We start from the raw sequence: 20,167 nt of genomic DNA, 5'->3' as shown, positions 1-20,167 counted from the left end.
CACGCATGAAAGTTCAGAAAATAATCAGGGATAGCATTTACGGAGCCCCACGGTGGACCCAGGTCTTGCGCTAAGTGCTTTACACACGGTATCCCGCTCCCGGAGCCCAGGACTAGATGGCTACAAAGCCTTTACGCTTCTCCCTGTTCAAAATGCCTCCTGCTCCTCACTCACCCAGTCTCAGTTTACTCACCTGAAAAAAGGATCAGCCAGAAGCTAGACCAGATGACCACACAGATCCCTCTGATCAGTAAGCTTTTATGAAACGTGGAAGGCAAAACTATATACACATCTTTGTTAAAATAGAAAACCCAGGTGTTTAAATGCAACACTTGCTTCCTTAAGGGGAAAAAAAACCCAGAAAACAATCAACCCATTGTGTGTAGCAATACTTAATTTGACCCTCTACTATTTTGTGTATTACTGACCAAGCAGCCAGCCTCTCTTAGAACTGACACCAGCAGCTCCTCCTGGGCCCGGACCAGGCACTCAGCAACTCAACACGGTCCCGGGCGTGACCGGGAAGGGACACAGGCGCACGTGGCGGGGGCGCCATCTTCCTGCCCCGGCTGGGGAGCAGGTTGGCATGGCAACGCCGGAGCCAGTCTTCACTTGCTCCCTCCCTTCCCTTTCACGCTATTATCACTGTGTGAGATCTTGCCCCAGAAGAACAGAGAAGTCCTGAGGGCGAGGTCTGATGTCAGGGGAGAACAAGCGAGGCTTTGTGGGGCCCTTCAAGGAGAGGAGGCCCGGCCAGGGCTCTTCGCGCACACAGAGGGGCCTGTGCTCTCTCAGCGTCTGGGGCAGAGAGGTCTGCTCCCGTCCTGCCTGCAGGGCGGGGCCTCCACCAGCACATGGGGGGCCCTGTCCCTCCCCCGACAGGGAGCTGGACAAGGTGGACGGATCTCCACCCGTTGCCCACAGGCTCGCCCATGCCAACCCCCGTGACCACTGTCAAGCAATCTCTCTCTCCTTAGCCATTCTCCCACCTCCCGTTCAGAACGGCACCCCCACCCCTCCACCACCCTTGCAGATCTCTGCCTCCTTCTCACAACCCGTCATCTGCTCCCAGTCTCCTGTCTCCAACCCTCCTGGGCACCACCCCTACTCTGAGCCACCTCTGCCTCTGAGAAGCCTCCCGGGTCAGTGAGCTGCCCTGCTCCCTCTGGTCTCCTAAAATGCTTCAGTTGTTCTAATGGTACAGGAGGTGTCACACATCTGAGGTTGGTCTGTTTATCACCATTGCTGACTTCGGCTTGGAAACCCCATCTTCTAGGACCAGTTCTGCACACCGAAGATGCTTACTAAATAGCTTTAAAATGCTCGAACCCACAGAGCATCCCGAAAACGTACTTTTTGCAATATATTTTTTAAATTTATTTGAGGTGGGGGAGAGGAGCGGAGAGAGAGGGAGACAAAGAGAATCCCAAGCAAGCTCTGTCACCGCAGAGCCCGACACGGGGCTCAAACTCACAAACCATGAAATCATGACCTGAGCTGAAACCAAGGGTCGGACACTTAACCGACTTGAGCCACCCGGGTGCCCCCCAAAAACTTACTTTCAAGTAAAATATTCAACTGAGGCTTTAGATCAAAATAAGGAGAGCTAACGCTAATTGAGTCCTTACTATGTGCCCAGCACCACCGGGAGCAGGTGCACATGCTGGCTCATTTAATGAGCAAAGCAGCCTTACTTATGAGGAAGGTGCGATCGACTCTCACTTTACAGATGAGGGAACTGTTGGAGGAGGGATGTGCTAACTGTCTGAACCCACCAGCTAGCGAGCGGGAGAGGAGGACTGTGACCCAGGTGGGCTGGGTCCAGTCTGTCCTCCTAACCATCATGTGGCACAGTGTTTCATGATGACCACCACTGAACCAACCCCACCTAAAGTCCCCTCTGATGCACACTGTCACGTGTCATTCCCTGAAAGTAGGGACACACGCCTTTGCAAATGTCATCACATTGCCAGGCCCCTTTTGTCCCATGTAATGGCAACTGAATAATTCTGTCAGATGGCCATGTTCCCCTTCTTCCTGGGCCGGCAGCACGGTCAGGAGAGCAAGGTGGCCTGTTGGGAAGTGAGGTCTTTGGAGGAGACACGTTCGGAGCCCGATTTCCTCAGCAACAATTCTCTCCGCAGAACGCGTCTGCCCATTTGCAGCCTGGGCCTAACTCTGCTGTGCAGGTCAGATGAAGTCCCCTCATCCTGGGACCACTAGGCTGGCAGCTTCCAAGCCCCAGAGAAAGGCAGGCTCGCCATCAGGGCTAAGCCAAGCACCCTAAGCTGATTCTCCTATCTTCCAGCACAGAGAAGAAGCACAGACAGAGCTTCAAGAAGCTGGAAAACTGGAAGAAAGGGGCAGAGCAAGGGCACCAGGGCTCACAGCATCAGGATGGGGGCAGGGTGCAGGCTGAGCCCTTTTAGTCTGAGAACCAGATCAGCCGTTCTGTGCTCCAGGGCTGATGGAGGCCCTTCCTGCCATGAAAAGGGGGGGGGTCCAGTTTCTCACCTTCCAGAGGTGCTTCCTGGTTCTGGTGGTGCAAAAGCGAACCCCACATCAGGGTCCTGCTGGACAACATGCGGGTTCAGCAGTCATGACTCTCTCTGGGGTCATGTTCGGAAAGGGAAAGCCCTGGACAGTCAGGCCCGACTCCCACGTAGTGACGATAGAGAGGGGAAGGGGGTGTCCAAGGTCAAATGGTGAGTCCGTGCCACAGCTCGGGCCAGAACCCAAGTTAATCCCGACACCACAGCCATCCTGTCCTTCCTTCCTTTTCTTTCTCATCTCTGCTCCTTCTTTTCAAACTTCACCTTATGTCAGTTAAAGGCATCCAAGAGAAATGCTTACTCGCCCTGGTACAGACAGGCTTCTGGAGCAAAGAGGGTGAGAAGAAGCTCACGGTGAGGTTTTTCCTGAGAGGGAGAAGAGAAGAAACCCAGGTGCCATGTCGTCTCCTCTGCCTAGCCCGTCAGGAAGAACAAACAGACCCCCCAAGAGAAGAGTCAAGGAAGCCCTGACTGATTCTCCTGGTTCTCCAAGAGGGGAAATGGAGAGGAGGGTACGTCATGGGGCTATATCTACCGGAGACTCCAATCAGAGCAAAGCACTCATCCCTCAAGCTGCTTGCTATTGAGATGTTTAAGCCTACTAGAAATGAGGGTGAGCCTGGCTGGCTCAGTCAGTGGAACCCGCTGCTCTTGATCTCAGGGTCATGGGTTTGAGCCCCACATTGGGTGCAGAGATTCCTTAAAGACGACAACAACAGCAATTGGAAGTAAGCCTACCAGAATGGGACAAGGTTAAGTTCAGAGACAGCTCTTCAAGGAGGGAAGGATCCCCAAGTGCCCACAAGCAGAACCAACTGTCGTTATCAAGTAGTGAGCTCCCCGTCCCTGGAAGCATGTAAACAGACACCCGTGGGGCAAGCTGTGGAGAGTCTGCTGGCATCGGAAGATCCGGAGAGGACTCCAAGACAGGATGTCACTGCTCTGTCCAGTGCTGCATTTCAGAGCTCTAGGTGAGGGCCACGTTCAGGGATGATCCTTAACTGCTCCTCATTGGTTTGTCAGAAGGATAGCACGGCATGCAGAGAGGAAGGGGAGACAGTCACAAGTGAGTCTGAGTCCTGACCACCTAGGAGCGGGGGGCCTTGGGCAAGTGGCTTCATGTCTCTGAGCTGCAGTTTCCTCTTCTGTAACGGGCATCCTGGTGTGCTTGTGGACCTCTGGTGCCGGGAGCACAGACCTCAACACACCCAACACGCCCAAGGAAGTGGTGCAGGTCAGCGAGGCCAATTCTAACCCATCCGTTCGTCTTTCAGCCGGCACGAGTGGCTGGAGGGCGTCGGCACCAGGGTGCGTTAGGCTAGAATAGATTCTACATACCACATACGTGTGCGTGTCTGTGCACGTATGTATGTATATACACACACATACACGTATCTGGGTATATACAGACACACAAACATATACATATAACTTTTTTCTTTTCATTTTTTTTAAGTTCATTAATTTTTGACAGAGGCAGAGTGCGAGCATGAGCTGGCGAGGGGCAGAGAGAGAGGGAGACACAGAATCCGAAGCAGGCGCCAGGCTCTGAGCCGTCCGCACAGAGCCCGACGTGGGGCTCGAACCCACAAGCTGTGAGATCATGACCTGGGCTGAAGCCGGACGCTTAACCGACTGAGCCTCCCAGGCACCCCACATAACTTTTTTCTAAGAGGAAGGGAGAGGAGCACAGTTCTAAACACCCCTTGCTGTTTTCACCGGGAAGAAGCGGACCTGGCTGTCTGTAAAGTTGAGTTTTGCTACCAGAGAGCCCTGGTGCAAGCTATACTGTTCCATCAGTGTTTCTGGATGATGGCGATGGATTCCCTCCTCCTCTTTCCACTTCTTTTCTTGGTCCCTCTCATCCGATTCCACTCACTAACACCTCCATGGGGTCAGAGAAGAGATCGACTCAAATTAGTCAATCTGATTATTTTTAGTCACTGTTGGGAACAAGGTGGGAGGCTAAGGAGGAGGCTACTAATGGATTCTAAAATGCAGAGTTGAGGCATTATCTGTGCACGATGATCACCCTGGCTACTTCCTCTCCACCGCCGCCACAGATGTTTGAACACTGGCCCTTATTTATAGAGTGCCATTCTGTACTAGGGGTGTCTCTCGCCCAGCTCCCAACTCCTACTCACCCTTCAATACCCATCTCATTTGGCCCCTCTTGGAAACCTTTCCTGACTTCCCAGGGTAGAGGACATGCTCCCTTTCTGTACTTTGTGCAGGCAAGGGCCTCCTACCCACTCTCTGAGTCTGTGGCTCCTTTGTCATCGTCACTAACATGATCTCCTTGGACGGATGAGCAGGCTTAATTTGTCTTGATGGTTTCCAGTCCTCATACATTCTCAGGTATTGGGACTCAGGTATTGTCTGGCCAGTGAATGTGTACTTTCTAAAGAACATTCTTACTGTCCTATTCAACTAGGAGAGGATTAAGAGATAGATATTACCCGTTTGTTTTCTGACTAGAAAAAAAAGGTATCAAGACCTAAATTCCACCATTTCTACTAGAAAAGCTTGGGTTTTTGCCAGCTACTCCCTCCAGTCAGAAACAAGGCTCATGTTCTCACCGCTTTCCAGCAATTTGAGTGCCAAGACCCCACGCGAAACCACCAATGTTCAACATCCACTAGGGCACCGGGCGGCAGGAAGGGCCATGAATTCATCAGCTCCAGAAGACCATCTCATTCAGCCCATCTGCATGAACCTATTTCACATCTGAGGAAGCTACGATCTTATAATGTTACCAGGAGTAGGTATAAAATAAGCACTTCAAAAATGAAGCATTTTATGATCAATCAGAACAAATTCAGGGTCAATAAAATTAGACCCTTAGTTTCATCTAACTCCAATCTCCTCAGGCCATCAATCTGGGCTTAAAAAAACTCTTCCGGCTCTAGGCTGTCCTCAAGTGCACTCAACACCCTTGGCTGGGCATTCAAGGCTCCTGGTTAGCCTTCCATCTCCCCCCTCTGAAGGGGCCTCTCAGACTTGCCTCACCTCACACTCCAGTGACTGTCAGGCATGGTGACAGGCACCGGGCATCCCCTGCTTATGTCCTTCCTCTGCCTGGAAACTCCCAACACCCCTCCCTGATGTTCCCCACCCTCCTTGCCATTCACTGCTCCTCACCTCTAGGACTGAGTGGAGACGACATGCCCAAGAAGCTGCCCCGTCCTGCCCCTCTGTCTGCATCAGGAGCGTCCCCTTGGGCTCCCTCACAGCCACAGATCAGTTGTGTTGGTTGGTCACTAGCAGGTGTCCCACTAAAACCATAAACCCCTCGAGAGCAGGGTGTAAACCTAGTCGTCATCTGTACCCAGTGTCTACACTAGCACTGACACAGAATAGGCACTCAGATGTTTGCTGAGTGAATTCATCCTGTCTCTACCCTGAAGGCAAGACTTGGTAATACACTATGTGAATGCATTTCAAGAGAACCGGTAGAAGTGACCTGTGCGAGGTGCCCGTGGAAAATGGCCACTCTAGCAAACTGGCTCCACAATGACCAAATCAGAACAACGACTCATTTCGACCTCATTTACCAATGCAACTTTCTCAAGCAGCTTGAACTAGCATTGGACCATGGGCACTAGAACAGGTCTGCGTCTCACTCATCTCCAGAGTCTTGTTACCAATACAGGTTTTTGAACGGATGGCTCTTACTCTACTGGGCAAGAGCATCTGTCCCTTTCTCTACTCAGGGAGGCTTCGGAGATGGGGCCTTTAGAGATGTTCTAGGGAAGAGGGAGGAAAAGTAGGAGAATCTCTGGAAAGGCCAGCCAGAACACAGAAGCCCACGTCCTTACAGTGGCTAATGAGGCCCTACATGATCTGACTGCTTCTCTCTGCCCTCACCCCCTTCCACTGTCCCCTGCTCCTTCTGCTCCAATCCTACTGGCTGCTTGCAGTTCCTTAAGCACATTCCTGCCTCAGAGCCTCTGCTCCTTCCAGCCTCACTCCCTCCCTCTGTCTACATCCTACTCCAGCAACACCTAGCCAGGGAGGCTTCCCTGGACCCTGTATAGAACAGCAGTCCTGCTCTCCCCACATCCCATCTCTCTGGCTTGCTTTATTTATTTAGGTTTTCCTGTTTTACTTTTTTTTCCATAACACTGAACACTGCCTGATACAATGTACACATGTTTATTTGTTGATGATCCCACAATTGGTGCTGTGGGCCTAACACCAAGATGGCACCTTCTTCGGAGCTAACGCACACACAAGGCACAAGGTTACAAAAGAACCCAATGGGGGATCAAAGCTACATTTAAGTAGCTCTAGATAAGACTGGGGAGGAAAAGAAGCTAACATTTGTTGAGGAAGAAACTATGTTAATGCATTTCAACTATATCCTTTGATCTTGACCACAAGTGGACAAGTGGACAACATAGGGCATATTGTCCCCATCTTACCAATGGGGAAACAGAACCTCAGGAATTTGAAATGATCTCAGCAAAATCACTCAACTAAAGAAGCAGAACCGAGATTTGAAATCGGGTCTGTCTAATTCTAAAAGCTCTCCTCCTTCCTCTAAATTATGCTGTAGCCTGGTGGCCACTCTAGGGAAAGAAACCATAAGAGGAAGAAAAAGGAAGGGAGCGCAAGACAATCCTATTCCCTCAAAGAATGAGAATTTGGTGTAAGCAACAAGTCTAGGATGAAACCGGAAAACACCTTAGAGATCACCTGGTCTTGCTTTCTGTGCTACACTCAGCTGTACGAAATGTTTCTGCTTTTAGTTTTAAGGGAACTCAAGACATCTAGATGAAGAAGAAGAGCTTTTGGACAGAGGGCAGCAGAAGGTAACACCAGCAAGTGGAGAAAGATTAACAGGTGCATGGCCTTCTCAGTGTATTGGCATCTCCTTCGTGACTCCTGGTCTTGTCCTGGTGGGCGTCCTGGGCCAGCTTATGCAGATGTGTTAGAATACCAGAACCCAGGCTGCTGAGCCCTCAGTAGAACCTGAGTCATCTGGGAGGGGTGTCGGTTCATGTCACGTCTGAGTTCAACGAAGAAGTTCAAGCAGATGTGGCCCAGTCCTTGCAGATCCATAATGGATCAGGAGGAGGTGACAGAGGAGGAAAGCAGTAACAACAAAGAACCCATGTGCCTGGCAACCTGCAGCTGGTGCGTGGCAATGCTCCTGGATGAGAACTTCGCAAACTAAAAATGTCTCAAAAAATGTTACAGCCAGTGCGAGGCAAACCAGACCTCTGGCACGAGACCCGAATTCCATCCTGGGTTTGCTACTTAAGGACCTTCCTGCTCACCTGAGTCTGCACGGCAAGAATGGGCAAGACAGGAACACAGATTGTCCTTCAGAGGAAATGAATTCTGCAAGGACAAGTCACCTGGAGGTACAGTTCTCACCTGCTCTCTCCTGTATGCAGTTCTAAGCTACTCTACCTCATGCCTAAACACTCACAGCTCAGGACAGCTACAGCTCCCACTCAGAATGTACTGGTAGAACCCAGGGACCTTTAACCACTTTTTGTATGTATGTATGTATGTATGTATGCATGTATGTTTGTTTCTTTCTTTTGAGAGACAGAGAGAGAGCACACAAGCAGGGGAGAAGCAAAGAGGGAAGCAGCAAGGGAATCCCAAGCAGGATCCGCACTGTTAGCACAGAGTCCGACGCAGGACTCGATCCCACAGACTGTGAGGTCATGACCCGAGCCAAAATCCAGAGTCGGACACTCCACTGATTGAGACTCCCAGGCACCCTCCCTTTAACTATTTCAAAACTATAACCTTGGGGTGTTTTTTTTTTTTTTCCTTTTATGTGTATATGGTGTCAGGAGGCATGACTTCTAATCAAAGATGACAAATCTGGTGAAATGACCACCCTTAATACTTTCCAGTATTCTATAAGCACAGATAGCATGCATCCTTTCCCCTAAACAGGAAAGTTACCGTTGTGCTGTCTGCCATAGCCAAAGTCACTTGTTTCTTACCCAGCACTGTGTCTTGTGATTCAGGCTCACCGATCCAGGCTGATGGGACAAACCCACTGAACAAGATGGCCGCGGCAAGTCTGGCTCCCAAGTCAGGGCCGTGCCCGCTGGAGTCCCGTGGCTTCTCTGTCCTTACGTGAGTGATAATCTGCTAAGAGGGAAGGCGAGTCATGTTATTTTGAGAGGCCATTTCCTGTTCTCCTCTAGAAATAAGACATTTTTTAAGGAGACCAGAGAGAATACCAGAATCACAGATTACCAGGGCTGGAAGAAATCAATGCAATAGCCTTCTCTAACGCTTTCATTTTGTAGCTGGGGAAACTGAGGCTCAGAGAAAACAGTGTCATTCAAGGATTCAGCAACTTGGAGAATTCAGATTAGAACATGTCTCTGACTCTCTCAGAATTTTTTTTAAAGAGCAGCTTCATGGTCCGGCTGACTTCTCCATTGACCCTGAATGGGAAGGGTTTTTTTTTGTTTTTTTTATTTATTTTTTTTTTATTTAATTTTTTAAACAGATATTAAAAAAGGGAGGTGGGACTTTTTCCAGATCACTGTTTTTGTAGTTTTGCCCCTGGGAGCTAAATTAGTGAAACAGTCTACCTCAGGCATGTGGTTGGGATTGTTCTGTTTCCCATTAGAAAAATATTGTTATGGAACAGAAGCGTCAGGATCACGGTAGTGGGTGGGCTTTGTTTTTCAGTGATTTGTGCCCAGTCAGTAGGTCTCTCTGTCTCTCTGTCTTTCTCTCTCTCTCCATGTTTCAGGAAAACACAGTAACAGATACAGTCCCTCCTCCCATGGGTGTCATTTATTATGTGGCTTTTCTGGCTACTTTGGATTTGAACCGCCCCTCCTGTTTGCAGAAAACCAAAACCCAACAAGCGATCTCACGTTTATTAAGTAAATAATATCTACCAGACATACCAAGTGAATCTTACAGTACATTTTCCTGATTTGTCCTCAAAAATTCCCCACAAGGTACCCTGAAGTCCATTTTCTCAAGAGGTGAGAGAACCGAGCTTCAGAGAACTACGATGATCCGTAGAGTCATAATGGGAAAAAGGCACAGAACCAGAAATAAATGCATGTCTAACTCCCACATCTATGTTTTGCCCATCTACTGTAGACTTCAGTTATTAGGCCAAAACACTAGGACTTGTCTTCCTTATTTTTCCAGTGTTTTAGCTTGAATGCGGGAGAAAGTTCTTTGGAAACTATAAATTGTTGTAAGGACATGAAAGATTATTCTTGTTAGATTCTCTTTCAGCCGGGAGGCTCCAAGGCCCTGCTTCCTGCTGTGCTCCCAGCAGAGGCTCCTGTGTCCCAGAGAAGCTGCGCCTGGGCCCTGGCACTGAGAGGGCCCATCAGGAAATCATGATTATCTACGCTTGGCGCTTTGTTCCTGTTCTCAGACAACAAGGGACAAGGCTGGAGAGCCGGGCTAGGGGGGTGGAGAAAGAGGAAGAAAAAAACAGGAAGTGAAGGGGGGGGGGGGAGGAGGAAGGAAGGAAACGATAGGGAAAACACAGCAACTTTGAAAAGTCCTTGGCCTGATGAGAAAGTGATTTCATGTGGGGATGGCCCTGCATTTTGGGAAAGCAGGTCACGGAGGTAGAGGAGGAAGGAGGTTTGTTTCCTCTGGATTTGGGGTTGTGTTCGTCAATTCCCACCACAGAGCACAGCCTGAGGAAAAGGGTGCCCTGACACAGGGGCTGTTTTCTATGTGCTTGGGTGTAGACGATGAAGAATGTGAATTTCTGAAGAAGGATCCTGGGGTAAGACCGTGTCTCTCACCTCTTGGCTGTGGCTGAGAGGCCAGATGTGCCACAAAAGGACCTGGAAACAAGAGGGAAGGTGTTGAAGTGATTCAGTATTGGAGGAGCCATCCCTCCCCACCACTTTCTTTGTCAAACACCCTCAGAATTATAATACGTTTTCAGTGTATATGATAGAGACTTCATTCTCCCACTGGGGCCCAGCAAGAATCCCACTTTCTTCCACCAGAAAACTAAGAGGGTCAGGCCAGTAGAATGCTGAGCCTCTCGCAGACTATGACTCTCAGGTACTTCCGGAATGTTCTCCCACCCATGTTGACCTCTCTACTCATTTACAGACGCTCACAAGAGTACCCCAACACCCAACGTGCATCTTTAAGGATACAGTCACCTGGTTAAGTTGCACAAGAACACAAATAACCCTAATCATAACCTAATCATACATCAAAGCTAATACTATTAACTCTTTCCAGTCTTTTGATGGGGACAAGGAGGGGGCAGGGAATGCGGAGCTTCCTGACAGGCAAGTCCAGTCCCACCCACTCTAGCAGTTCCCAAACTCACTGTGCGCTGGAGAAGCTAACAAAAAGTACAATTCTGGCCTGGCGTAGCAGCCAAAGCTTCTGGAGAGTTTTGATGTCACCAACCTGGCTCTGTCCATGGACCAGCATTTGGGTAACTTGTGATCCTAATCCAGCCCTCAGCATGCCCCAACTCCTTCCATCTTATTGATTTGGTCACAGAGGCCCTACCAGGGAGGAGGGGCTCACTCTGAGGATCTGCCCTTGATTCTGTAAATTATTCCCCCAGGATCTGCCCTTGATTCTGTAAATGATTCCCCCCACCATCCAAACAAACACAGGACAACACAAAGTAAGCATATCCTTGAGAGGAGTCCAAGCTTTTTGAAGCGATGGCTGGTAGTTTCCTGACTGAGTCACCCATGGGCCAGATGTCCATCAGAGAGAACAGAGGTCAAGCAGGGAAGGACACTGACAACTCCCATCTCAGGTCCCCACGAGCACAGCCTCACACAGCAAACACCAACACCGATTTGCTCCTCTTGTCAGCAGCATGGACTGCGGCCACAGCTGTTGCCACCAACCCTCTGCTCCCTCCGAGACCAGTGGGAGTCCTCGCTTCTGTAGCACGTGGCAGCCAGGAGAACACTTCTCAAAATCTCATGTTTGGTCATTTTCAGAGAGGTACAGAGCAGAGGGGATAATGACCGCCATTTTGAAAAGGGAGAAGCTGCAATCCAGAGACATGAAATGGCTTATCCAGGGTCATACAGCAGAAGCAGGACTACAACAGGGATCTCTTGCCCTCCAGTCCAGTGACCTGTCACATTGTCACTGTATCATGTGCCCCTGCCCCATTCAGTGGAGGGACTCAGAGCTTACAACAGCTGCATGTCTTCCACTTTAGAATGTCTCTGGAATTAGAAGGACAGGGCAGGGACAACCAAAAGGCAGATGGACAGGGAGAAGACCAAGCATGGAGGACCTGTTCCCACCATCCAGTCTGAGCAGGTAAGGACTCACTCTAAAGCCCCCGGTGCGAGCATGGTCCATCAGAGTCCCAGCCTAGACTCGGAGTCAACAGACCTTGCTGCAGCCTCCTTCCTACCAAGAGCATCAGCCAACATGAAGAAATATGAACGGGCAGGTTTTTAGATAATGAAAATCGTTCCCCTTCTGCAAGTACCTACTGTACGTACATCAGGCGTTGTTAAGCACGGTACCTCTGGTAACTCCTGAAACCTCCCAGCAACCACACTAGGTAGGCATTATTCTTGCCCCTTTTTCATAGATAAGGACACTGACGTGGTCATCCAAGGGACTCAGCTTTTGAGCGGTAGGTAGAGCCAAGATTTCCATTCAGGCAATCCGGATGGAATTTCCGCTTTCAACCACTACCGTGATCCTCCCTCATAGGGCAGTCACGTCAAAAGAAAAAGGAAAAAAAAAAACAAAAAAGAAAAAAAAACAAGGAAAGAAAAGGGAGGCTTACAGGAAGGCAATTTAGTGGAAAGAGACGGGGAATAAAGCAAGGACACCGGGAACAGATGACACTTACATTCAAAAGGCAGAGGAAGGGAAGAAACTCCCCAGCCAGGGAACATTGAGAGGCGCCTCGCCGGCCCAGCCAGAAATCTGGACCCTTCCCACACTCGGGTGGCAGCCCCCGAGTCAGCTGGCACCAGTAAATGACATTCTGGCCTTGGTGTTTACACAGTACTGCTCATGGGAGGAGGAAGTAGGCTGGGCCGAGGAGGGCCAGCGACGGGAGAGTCCTCAGGGCGGGTAGAGGGATGATGTCTTGGGAACCTATTTTCCATGTCACCCAAAGGGACGGATCCATTGGGCAGGAGGGCAAGCGAGACTCTGCCGAAAGTCCTCACCTTAAACGGTGCACACGCTCCCAGCAACCCTAGGTGTTGAGGATACTACCTGCTTTCAGCCTCACAACGACCTGGGGAGCAGGGCAGGACAGGGATCATTCTTTACCATGTCACAGATGGAAAGACTAAGGCCAAAATAATACTAGTCATAAAATCATAAAATCATCATCATCATCATAAAAATAATAGCGGCAAGGCCATTTGTTGGCAGCTTATCACGTGTCAAGAAATAAGCGAGATGCTTGACATGGGTGATTTCATAACAGCACCAACTGCTGAGGTCTGTATGATTATTCCCAATTTACAGTCGAGATAAGCTAAGTAATTTCCTCAAGGTCAAAAAACTAGTAAGCTACGAAGAAGGATCTAAGCTCCTATCTACTTGACATTTTGGCCCACGATCTCACCTCTCAGCAGCACGTGCTATGAGACGGTGATGGGACTTAGCCACAGCTGTCGAACAATGCTACCCCTACAGCCAACTTCTGAGAGGTTGAAGCACACAGGTATAGGCTTTTGCCTAAACACATTATCTACTCTGCAACTATACTACGTGCACATACAAAGTGACACACGATTAGGGTGACCATGCGATTTATCAGCCAAACCTGGATACTTCTAAGAGCGAAAGGGGGCATATTAATAACGCCCAGGGGACGACAGGCATAAAGCGGAATTGTCCCAGGCACACAAGACATATGGCCAACCCTAATATAATCCACAGCCCCATGGGGCTGGTTATTCTTACGCTTAGTTGTGTTGGACGCTCCTGGATGACCCCCTGCTTTCCAAGCCATGCAAATGCCCCTCTGTGACCATTCACTCTCCTTTGCTCAGCAGAAGGCCTTCTAAGTCTACTGGGCTCGTGGACCTTACATATAAAACAGGCTGACGTAACTTGATTAGGAAGCCGTCGTGCTATGATTCAAGAAGCAAGGAGGGACTAGTTTCAGCAGTATCTTTTAAAAGGACTGCTGGGTTCCTTGTGCCCTCACATCCAGAACCTGAACGTGAAGCTATTCGGATAACCAGCCAGTCCCCCAAACGTGAGGGCTCAGTGGCTCTTTGCGGCAGCCTACGGCAGCCGGACAGGCGACTGGCATGTGAGCAGCTGTCCAGCCCCACAGGAGAAATCAAGTGCACCGACAGCCACAAGACCCGCTTCCTCAGGGTCAGCAAGCATGGACCCGGCCTGGAGAGGGCAGAGCTGGGATCTGGGGGGCGGGGAGTCCGGTCTGGTGGAGGGGAGAAGGACGCAGCACTCATAGCCTGCTTCTATTTTATTCCTTCCCCCAAGACTCTGCCTGCTTAAGAACCAGGCCAAGAGGAAAAAGAATCTGCCATTGTTTTGAAACCAGGAAATCAGTCTTGAATCAGACTCATACATCAACACAGGTAAAGTGAAATGTTAATGAAGGGCAATGAGCCTCAGTTGGTTCTCTGAAGAGATGTTGTGGCATTCGTTTAATCAAGGAACATCACAGCACCGGTAGGCCAGCGACTTCTGACAGCTCTAGAGAAGCTTGCTGGCCTGAAGAGGCTTAGCGATGCCCGAAGAGGCTCGGGGAGGCACTGGCCTCATCCCGCTGGAACACAAAGGGCAACGCCTGCCATCTGCTTTGGAAGGAGCTTCTCCGAGTGATGAGATTTGATAAATAGGTGAGACCCTTCTTTCCGTTATAAAAAAAAAAATTTTTAATGGTTCTTTATTTTTGAGAGAGAGACAGAGACAGAGACAGAGACAGAGAGAGACAGAGCATGAGTGGGGAGGGGCAGAGAGAGAGGGAGACACAGAATCCAAAGCAGGCTCCAGGCTCTGAGCTGTCAGCACAGAGCACGGGGCTTGAACTGGCACACCGCCAGATCATGACCTGAGCCGAAGTTTGTCGCCTAACCAACTGAGCCATCCAGGCGCCCCAAGACCCTTCTTTCTAAATTAGGTCATATTTGGGGCGCCTGGGTGGCGCAGTCGGTTAAGCGTCCGACTTCAGCCAGGTCACGATCTCGCGGTCTGGGAGTTCGAGCCCCGCGTCAGGCTCTGGGCTGATGGCTCAGAGCCTGGAACCTGTTTCCGATTCTGTGTGTCCCTCTCTCTCTCTGCCCCTCCCCTGTTCATGCTCTGTCTCTCTCTGTCCCAAAAATAAATAAACGTTGAAAAACATTTAAAAAAAAATAAATTAGGTCATATTTATAGGTGGTAGGGGTGAGGGCATGGACTTTTTGGGGGGCCACCAATAAACCCACTACTGCTATTGGTATTATCATTACTACTCTTAATATGATTATTCATGTGATTCAGGGGGTCCCTGAGTTCTAGAGAACGGGATGGACTTATCCAATGCCACCCTGCTGGTAGGCAGAAAAGCCATGACTAGACGCAGCTCTCCCAACTGATTCTGGTTTCTTCCGTCTTGGCATGTAGCTTCTTATGCTGGGAACCCAACCCGAGAGCAGCCCAGAGGCCAGATGGTGACTGTCCAGGGTGCCAGGATTCGGGCAACCCTAGACCGACCATCAGAGGTCAACCAGTGGGTGATGGTGGTGGGATAAACGCAAGTCACTCTTTTGCACTGTGCACTATGTGCCGGGTGATGTGCTGCACATCACGTGGCCCTCGTATCAGTCTTACTGCACACGGCTGTGCCCCCCCTTAACCTCATCATGCACGTAAGGACTGGGACAGCAGCTCCGAGAGAGGCCAAGTGAGCAGCCAAGGTTGATGGTGGACGGGGGGGTGGAACACACCTCTGAACCCAAGTTCAATCTCTAACGTCCACAGCTGCCAGATCTGACGCTGTGCGCGAGGGCCATTGCCAGTGGCAGGCGGTAACAGAACCCGGACAAGAGCCCAGGTCTCTACTCCCGAGCTCACACCTGTTCCATTTCCCAGGGTCGTGGCTTCCCCATCTGTCCTCTTGGTCACACCCAGACAGCGAAAAGGTCACTCCCCCACGAGGATGGCAGAAGGAGACCACCTTCACTGGCCGGAACCTGTCGGAAAACTCTGCCCAGTCTTTCCAGAAGTTCAAATCTCACTCTCTGAACACAACTGCCACCATGGATTGCTGCTCTCCGAGAAGGTATTTCACAGGGTTGGTCATGCCAACCAGAGGTCCTCCTCTGGAGTGGGGGTGGGGGTGGGGGGCAGGAGACACTTTTGAAACTGAATGCGACCAGCGGCGCCTGGGTGGCTCAGTCGGTTAAGCATCTGACTCTTGATCTCAGCTCAGATCATGATCTCAGGGTTCACGGGATCGAGCCCCATGTCGGGCTCTGCGCACACAGTGTGCAGCCTGCTTGGGATTCTCTCTCTCCCTCTCTCTGCCCCTCCGCCCCCCTCACAATAAATAAACTTAAAAAAAAAAAAACTGAATGTGACCAGGCCCCTCTCCCTGACACCCCTGAGTGTCCTAGACAACAGGGGCATCTTCATGTTTTCTCCTCCCTTTCCAGGCTGCACCTATAGGAATGTCACCTTTCCAGAAGAAAAGGGGCACAACTTAACAGGTTTGAGGCATCAGCAGCTGACAGCTGACTTGTCTCCATCAGGCAGGCAGCAGTAAGACAGACACAAACAGTCCAGACTACAGAGGCTGTCCTTAACCAACCCTGGTGACGCAAGGCGGGAGGATGCCTTGATGCGGCAGGAATGCTACATAGGGGCGCAAGGAAAACCGGGTCTGCTCCCAACCTGGCCTTGGCTGGGCTGTGTGACCTTAACGTGGTCTGATCTTGAGGTAGAAAGTCTATTAAACACAGATCTTTCAGCAACGTACACCAGCAGCCTCTCTGGGCCACTTTGAAGATCAAATGAGCTTTCTCTTCTGAAGTATGAAAGCTACTTGTGTTCACGTTTTCTTTCTGCCACGGGATGGGGAGCCCCTAAGAGGGGGGGCACGTCTTTCTTATCTTTACAGGGTAGTCACACCTACTGCAACCAGCCCAGCGTCCTGCACAAATGCCAAAGGCTGATGGTCGAATCTATAAATTGTGGCTTCCTTGAAGTCCGTGGATGGCTCAGAGTGGCTGGGGAAGAAGGAAGGAGGTAGCAGAGACAGTAGGAAAAGAGGCTGGCATCAGGCTGTAATGGGCTTTACCTACATTGGCGCTTCCCGTGATGCCAGCAGTGAATCAGCACGTCAGATATTGTTGTGTCAGCAGGGAGATGGGGCCACGGAAAGAGCCTGGGGTCTTGAGTCCAACAGCTGTGAGCCGTAACTTCTTTGCATCTTGGCCCCCCTGTCTGTCCATCTCAGGGCTGTTAGGGCTACCCAACGTTAAATGTGACCAGTGCGGAACTCGGCCCCTACGTCAGCTTTAGCAAATACGACCGCTCCTGAATGAGGGGGCAAAGCTGACCTGGACTAGGAGAGTAAACGATTGCTATGGAAGTTCAACGCCCGGGCTGCCCAGGAGTAGGAAACTAAGAAATGGTGCCACGGCCAGACTGCACTGAGCACGATCCGAAAGCCAATCTGGCTGGAGTCATTGGCCGTCCAAATTCCTGACGACTGCGGCGGGCTCCAGCATACCGTGCCAACATCCCCGGCACTCGTCCTCCCCAAGACACAAGAATGTCACACAGCCAACGCCAGCTGTGAACTCCCCACCAGCCCCTGGCCTACAACAACAAAAGGCACTTTTCAGGTGGCTTTCTAGCGAGAGCACCATTGCCGTGAGGCCGGAGGGAGGCAAAGCACTGTGGGTAGAGAAGCTGGTGTTCTGGGAGGCAGTCTCTGCTTTGACCCTGAATCTCTAAGACATCGGGCAAGCCACTCGCTGCCTTCTGTATAATGAAGAGGTGCTTGGGACTTGGGACTCCTGATGTCTACAACAGCCCATCAAGGGAGCATTTCCGTAAAAAACCTAACCTAGGACACATACTGCCGTTTGAGAACGCAACTTTCTTACAAGGCCGACCTCTGCTAAAATGCCGTACTAATGGGGACTCTAAATCCAACAGGGGTACGCTGAAGTCCAGAGGGTGTCTGCTTTCTGTCCTCACCCTACCAGCTCCCGATGGTGCAACGCTGGGTGAGTCGTTTTCCCTTCTGAGCCTGTTAACTCACGTGAGCCTCAGAGGTGATGCTATCTAGCTCGTATCATTTCCCAGCCAAATCCGTTTTCCTAACATGTCACGGGGAAACCCAGAGCGCATTTAACTGGGACGCTGTGAGACTGGCCATCCTTCGCCTTGTGCACAGGGACGGACACACGTTCACGAAACTGGCATGCGAGAAAATGGGGCATTTCCTTCATTCTCAGTAAGGGGAGACAGTCAGGGCCAACAGGGGGAGGAATGATTGAGATCGTACCTGCGGCAGCTGCGAGACGGCTTATCGTGAGGGACAACGGTCACCCTGGCCTAGGCAGACAAATACTGGGGACACGCTCAGACAATAGCACAGCTGCTCCCTTCCTGGGCCCCCTGCTGTGAGGCAAGTCAGAAGCCACACATCAGCATTCAGTGCTGTATTCATCCTCAAGAGTCAGAGACACTGTGCTTCCTCAACAGCAGGGGGCTGCAGGGGGTGAGCGTGTGCACCGGCTATTCAGGGCCCCAGGCACCCCACACCTCACCAAGGGAATAAAGCAAGTGGCAGCTGCAGACAGGAAAAGGCCCAGGATAAGAGCTGCGCAGAAACCGACTACATGAAAATGTGTGTTCCCTGTGAGGACCACCACCTTCTGACAGAAGCCACTTTCTTAATCCTAGGGTCCAAGTCGCTCCATCAAAGGGCCATTTACATAACCACCCTTTACAGAAATTCTCAGTTTAAGCCCAATGTGATTTACTGCAGTGTTGCGGGTTTTTGCCCAGTTCTGCAGCCTAGACTTACACGTCCATACGCCTCCATCCTTCCAAGTCAGCAGCGGCCTCGCCTCCTCCGTGAAGTCTTCTCGGACACTCTTCTGACCTCTCCCATCTCCGAACTCTCACAGCATTTTCTGTCTGTGCCACTCAGCTAGTGCGCATGGGACGCCTCATCACTTTTTGACTTGGCTGAACCACTCCCTAACTGGTTTCATCCTGCCTGGACTCTGGCCCTGTGCTCTGCAGAAAGAACTTTCTAAAGCACACACTTGATGATGTGTCTTCTCTTCAAGCACTTTCCACCGCCTTCAGGATAAAATCCAAATGCCACATCATGCTCCCACCCCTCCCATGGGGATACCCACATTCCTGTCACCATGAAGTACTTCCCAGGGTTATGTAACGGGGCGGTACCAAAGTTGGGACGAGAACCCAGGTCTTCTGATAACCAGCTAAGGGTTCTTCCCACGGTCCCAGCTCAAGTTCAGGTCTAAGGCTGGACCAGAGAAAAGCATTTGGCACTGAACCATGGCCAAGATGAAAAAGCCAAGACCAGCTGAGTCCTTAGGCCTGAGGAGCTGATACTAATTATGGCGACCAGCCAATCCTTCAAGTAACCGAGTGGGTGAGTACACGCCTGAAGCTCAGACATAAGCTGGCTCTCCTTTCACAGGTGTGGAAACTGAGCCTTACGGATGTCAAAGTTCACACCTGGATTAAAACGCTAGCCAAGATCCTACTCCTTACTCTCCAGAATGGTATCTCCAATAGCCCTGTAGCCGTCACCACCTTGTGATCACTCACTATGTCTGATGTTGACCCACAGCACTTAGTTCCTGCTCAGGAGCGGACTGTGTCCAGAAGACCCTATTGCCGACCTCTGTAAGGTCTCTGCTCTCAGATCAGAGCGTCCTACTCCTGCAACTCCTCAGGTGGAACGACTGGGAAACAAAATGCTGATTTAACAGAAGAGGGAGAAAATTCCACTCTAACTGCCGTGTGCTTATCCAAAGAGGCGATCAATGCCCTCACCAGATGAATGCCTCCCCGTGGCACCCTCCAGTATATCTGTTTATGGGGGAAGAGGAAGAGGAGTGGAAGAACAAGGTCCGGAAGAGAGCGAGGCTACCGAAACAGAAGTACACGTGGGCCCAGTGGTGTCCTGGAGCCAGCCGGCACCTGCTGACCAGAACCAATCACACGTGTCTCTTCCCAACTTCACGTTCAATGACGCCTTTTGAGAAGGAACCAGCCACGGTGGGAGTACTTGCGCCATGAGACTGGCAACCTCTCCTAATCGGGTTTGTTCTGTTTTTGTTTTTCCCAGAGAATCAGTTACTAAACACTTGCAGGCACACCATTAAATGGATCCGTAAGAAAGACACTGGGTTGGGAAGACGGGAGATTTAGATTGTTAACTTCGGCTCTTTCCCTGACCTACTGTTGGATGGGCAAGTTTCTTCCGTTCCTGACCCTCAATTCCTTTAGTCATAAAAGGGGAGCAAAAATCCTTATGCGTAACTATATCAACTAAGACAACAGACACAGGGTGTTTCGGTAAATGCAAAAGTCTGAGGACGTATTTGGCGATGTCGGTAGACATTTGTGGCTGTCACAGCTGGAGTGTGTGGGGTGCCACTGGCATCCAG

General features: G+C 50.6%; 1 protein-coding gene across 3 annotated transcripts in view; it reads right to left on the bottom strand.

Moving 5' to 3' along the window:
• Positions 1-20,167, bottom strand: part of CYRIA (CYFIP related Rac1 interactor A) — a 108,583-nt gene that overhangs the window by 55,276 nt on the left and 33,140 nt on the right. For 2 of the 3 annotated variants that reach the window (XM_043604491.1, XM_043604492.1), the window contains exons 2-3: positions 10,319-10,360; positions 8,522-8,672 (exon numbers count right to left, since the gene is read on the bottom strand). The gene's annotated coding sequence lies outside the window, so the exon portion shown is untranslated. The remainder of the gene's footprint in view (positions 1-8,521; positions 8,673-10,318; positions 10,361-20,167) is intronic. The other variant, XM_043604493.1, reaches the window with a different exon arrangement.

The sequence above is a fragment of the Prionailurus bengalensis genome, chromosome A3 (genome assembly GCF_016509475.1).
Source record: "Prionailurus bengalensis isolate Pbe53 chromosome A3, Fcat_Pben_1.1_paternal_pri, whole genome shotgun sequence".
Classification (NCBI taxonomy): Eukaryota; Metazoa; Chordata; class Mammalia; order Carnivora; family Felidae; genus Prionailurus; species Prionailurus bengalensis.
Note: the sequence above shows the minus strand (reverse complement) of the source record. Positions and strands in the feature narration are given on the sequence as shown.